The sequence below is a fragment of the Glycine soja genome, chromosome 14 (assembly GCF_004193775.1).
Source record: "Glycine soja cultivar W05 chromosome 14, ASM419377v2, whole genome shotgun sequence".
Taxonomy (NCBI): Eukaryota; Viridiplantae; Streptophyta; class Magnoliopsida; order Fabales; family Fabaceae; genus Glycine; species Glycine soja.
This window is the reverse complement of record NC_041015.1, coordinates 20827657-20832790: the sequence shown is the minus strand read 5'-3', so window position 1 is coordinate 20832790 and position 5134 is coordinate 20827657. Positions and strand designations below refer to the sequence as shown.

At 38.1% G+C, this 5134-nt stretch overlaps 1 non-coding gene across 1 annotated transcript; it reads left to right on the top strand.

Moving 5' to 3' along the window:
* The first annotated feature begins 4294 nt into the window (after nucleotides 1–4294).
* LOC114385529 lies at nucleotides 4295–4401 on the top strand. Its single transcript, XR_003660899.1, has one exon. It is a non-coding gene; the product is annotated as a small nucleolar RNA R71 (small nucleolar RNA).
* The last annotated feature ends 733 nt before the right edge of the window (nucleotides 4402–5134 follow it).

Sequence of the window (5134 nt, the reverse complement as noted above, 5' to 3'; positions counted from 1 at the left end):
CTTGATAAAAAAAGAACTACGTAGGTCTGATTTTCTCATCCCAAATTGAGAAATACGTAGGAGCAAAGGGAAACACCCTTGTCGACCACAAAAAGAGAAAATATAAAAAGGGTATAAAGGATATAGAGACATAAAAAGGGAACATAAAAAATCAAAGTCATGTTTGCACATTCGATTAAAGGCTGCCGTCCCTTGGGGCGGACGTGTGGGGTGCTAATACCTTCCCCGTGCGTAAATACAACTCCCGAACCTTTCACTTAAAAGTTCGTAGATCGCGTCTTTTCCGGTTTTTCCGACGTTTTCCTCAAATAAACGTTGGTGGCGACTCCGCGCATATTCCTTTCGTGGAACACGCATCCCGTGAGTCACGCGTCGCCCTCCCGCCGAAGGGTAGGTTGCGACAGAGGGCATACCCTTGAAAGCTAAGGGTAGCCAATGGAACTTTTCTCTCTTCGCTAATATGATGGCAAGCAAAGAGTTGTTCAACCTTCATTTCCCAATCTAAGTAGGCCTCAACATTATCTTTTCCATGGAAATATGGAAGACTAATGTTAACCTCTTGAGGCCTTCTATCCCTTTCCCTTCTTCGGGAGTGATGTTTAGTATGTGAACTATGGCGTCCTCTATAATAGTCGCTAAGTTCTTCACTTAAACTCTTGCAAGAGTCATGACTACTATAGGAGGCATGTTTTTCTTTTTTTTCATTTCTTTTATTATTTTTCTTCTTTCTTCCTCTCTTATTTTCTCTCTTTCATCTTGACTTATTTCTTCCACTCTTTTTTCCCTTTTTCTTTTCTCTCTTGTTTTTCTTTCCATAACTTGAGAGAACTCAACTCATCTAAGATTCTAGATAGAGGGTCCTTATGACTAGTACCCTCATCATTAACACTAGTTGAATGATGACTCATGTTGGTTTCTAAGTTGTGGTTCTTTCTTGTTGGAGGTTTGAAAACAAAAGGTAAAAGAAACTATGGTTGAAACTAGCCAAAATAAACACTAAAAGAGGTGTGAAAGATAAGGTAAAAAAAAACTAATTGGTAAAATGCAAGCTATCTAGGCGGTTTGACAATGGAAGGTAAAAGAAATAAGCTATGAAAGTAAGCAAGAAATGTAAACTAGGTGAATCCTAAGAGTGTTTGGATGACCACATTCAAGGTTTCCAACAAAACACTCACTATCCTAAGCAAAAATTGCCTAAAATTATTACACACAAATGGAAGTTTGGTAACCTATTGGAGGCTCCCAACACACTTCCAATGAAAGGCCTTTTTGTTACATATCTTGAAAGCAATGAAGGTAAGTAAATTGCAAATTACAAAATTACAAAACGGTCCTCAATTTTAGTGGTTGTTCTCTCATTGGTGATTCACTCAATTTGGAGTGCTTCTTAGTCCAATAGCTCTTAAGGTGGTTGGCTCCTTTCTTCTTGACTCAAATTGTTCAAGGGATGGCACCAATCCTCCTTCTAATTCCCTATATGGCAACCCACAAACAAGGAAACAAAGAGACAAGCAATAACCAAAGACCAAAAAAAAAATGAAATGAAAGCTAAACAAATGGAGTTTTAACAAGACAATTTTTCAAGGATTACTCAACAATTAAAGCAATGAAAAGGACATAGAAGCAAGCTAGGACTCAAAGAGAAACATAGAATGACTTTTGAGTAGAGTAAAAAAACTATAAAAAAAGACTCAACAAACCTCTGGCTTTGGCACTTGTTTTCATAGTAATTTTCAATTGAAATTTTGGAACTAAGATTGGTATAACATAGGCACCAATTATAGAATAAATTTTGAGCCAAAACAAAAATCACACTTCCTTTCAACTTTTTTTTTTTTCTAGATACTGATTTTCCTGCCAACTTGTGTGATTTTTCGTATTTTTTCATTTTACCCAAATCACTTGGTTCTTTTTTTATAACTTTTTTCCAGATGTCTAGAAACTTGAATAAAAGTTTCAGCTCAAAATTAGAAGTAACCAATTCTCAGTAATTTTTACAAGTTTGTATGTCCAAATTGCCTGCACCAGCGATTTTTTTATTTTAAGCATGGTATATTGATTGCCTTGGGCTTACTTTCAACCTTCCTATGCATGTTGAACTCACTAGTATTGTTTACCACAGTTTTAGGAGTTCAATATTCACTTAGGATCAACATTTCAGCCAGCAATTCAATCACCTAAACTCAAATTCACAATAGACACAATCATAAGGAAACCTAAAAGTTCAAGAAAAGGTTCACAATCAAAGACTCTAAGAATTTTGCATGAACATGTTAAGGACTAATTAACATGAAAGATTTGACTCAAATCAAATAATAGGCCAAAAGACTTTCATACACTCATGAACAAATGAGTTAGACAAAGAAACAAGAAAATAAAATTCAGCACAACATAAGAAATCTTATGTGACAAGTTTCATGACTAGACATGACTTCTATGACAAAACTACAATAGTTGAACAAGTCACTCTAGATTTTTGAGGTTTTCTTCTACTTTAATATTTTTGTAAGAATTTTATGGTTTAGGTTTCAGCCACAAAAAATAACAAGACAAATCTCAAAGGAACCTAAACTCAACACAATTCATGGTTCAAGAACACGAACAAGAAATTTGAACCATAGGAAATCAAATCTAGCTTCTATAGCAAGTTTAATCGGTGGAAACTCTAACGAATCATGTTAAAAACATTTAGCACAAGACATGTGAGGAAATACATGGAGAAAAAAAATGAAGAAACAACAATGGAAGAGAAGGTAAAGCAAAAAAATTAATGGAGGTTTAAGGAGCACCTACTTGAAGCTCTTGTGCTCTGATTACCACTTGATGGAAGCTTGCTTGTAGGGCTTCTATGGAGGCTGGATCTTTGAGCTTCAATGAGGTCCTTCAATGGTGATTTTACACCATGGAGATGCGGCGGAAGGCAAAGGAGAAGAGGAGAGGGGAGGCACCATCTACTAGGGAATAAGCCAAGGAAGAAGGAGCTTCACCACCAAGAATTGCCTTGGATAAGAAGCTTGAAGAGGATGCTTTAATGGAGGAAAAGAAAGAGAGAAGGGGGGAGCACGAAATTGAAGGAATAAAAGAGGGAGAGAAGTGGAACTTTGAAGTGTATCTCATAAGACTTTCATTCATCAAAGTTACAACAAGTGTTACACATGGTTCTATTTATAGACTAGGTAGCTTCCTTGAGAAGCTTTCTTAAGAAAACTTCCTTGAGAAGCTTCTTTGAGAAAACTTCCTTGAGAAGCTAGAGCTTAGCTACATACACCAATCTAAAAACTAAGCTCACCTCTTTAAGAAGAGAAGCTAGAGCTTAGCTACACACCCCTATAATAGCTAAGCTCACCCCCATGACAAAATACATGAAAATACAAAAAAAAGTATACTACAAAGACTACTCAAAATGCCCTGAAATACAAGGCTAAAACCCTATACTGCTAGAATGGCCAAAATACAAGGCCCAAAAGAAGAAGAAAAAACCTATTCTAATATTTACAAAGAAGAGTGGACCCAACCTTGACCCATGGGCTCAAAAATCTACCCTAAGGTTCATTAGAACCCTAAGGCCTTCTTTATCAGCTCTAGCCCAATGCTCTTGGAGCCTCTTGCTCATGGCTCTGGTAACTGATCATTTCCTAGGGAGGATTGCATCATCAACTGTTTGTTGTTTATTGGGCTGTTGCTGTTGTTGCTGCTGGATTGGTGGAGGAACATATGGTCTGCTTGGGCCAGTAGCATTTTGAAAATAAGGTTGTTGTTGCTATTGCTGCTGTTGTGAAGGATTCGACCATCTAAGGTTGGGATGATTCCTCCACCCGGGATTGTACCTGTTGTTGGAGAGGTCATAATTGTTCTGTTGTGGCTGATTTTGCTGCTGAGGTTGAGGAGGTCTGTTGTAGATGTTTGCAGCATAAACTTCAGGTTGTTGCACAGAAGGGCAAAAGTTTGTGTGGGGTCGGCAGAGGAGCATAAACCACAGAGTCTGGCGACAGGTGTAGATTTTTTATTCATGGCCAGTTGGGTAACCAAGTTAACCAAGGCATCTAGTTTACCTTCAAGCTTCTTAGTCTCACCCGATGAAGATGAATTTGTGGCTACTTCATGCACTCCTCTAATGACAATAGCATCATTTCTGGCACTAAATTGCAGGGACTTGGAATCCATCTTCTCAATTAAATTTCTGGCTTCAGCAGGGGTCATGTCTCCAAGGGCTCCACCACTGGCAGCATCTATCATACTTCTCTCCATGTTGCTGAGTCCTTCATAAAAATATTGGAGGAAAAGCTGCTCTGAAATCTGGTGGTGAGGGCAACTAGCACATAATTTTTTAAATCTCTCCCAGTATTCATATAGGCTCTCTCCACTGAGTTTTCTAATGCCTGAAATATCTTTTCTGATGGTCGTGGTCCTGGAAGCAGGGAAAATTTTTTCTAAGAATACTCTCTTGAGGTCATCCCAGCTCGTGATGGACCTTGGAGCAAGGTAATATAGCCAGTCCTTTGACACTCCCTCTAAAGAATGAGGAAAGGGCTTAAAAAATATGTGATCCTCCTGGACATCTGGTGGTTTCATGGTGGAGCAGGCAATATGGAATTCTTTCAGATGCTTGTGTGGGTCTTCACCTGCAAGGCCATGAAACTTTGAAAGCAAATGGATTAGTCTAGTTTTAAGAGCATATGGGACATCCTCATCAGGGTATTGGATGCACAAGCTGTTGTAGGTGAAATCAGGTGCAGCCAATTCCCTTAGAGTCCTCTCACGGGGTGGAGGGTGTGCCATGTTCTCAGAATATTCAAAATCAGAATGCTCAAAACTATAATGCTCAAAATCACCAATAACAGAATGCTCAGGATGCTCAAAAGGTACTAAATGATGTATAACTAATCTATGAAATGTCATATCTATCTCAGGATCAAAGGGTTGTAAGTCAGATGGATTTCCTCTAGTCATACACTAAATTCAACATGCACAATTAGTTGCCTTCTTATGCAAGTAACAATGTAGGTTTGCACTACAGCTACCATCAAATGATGTCCAAATGACTTGAAATTTTGTGAGCAACCTTATAAAATGATGAGAAGATAGCACAAAAAATTTCAAATGGCAATTCGAAGTCTAACTATAAAAGCTAAAA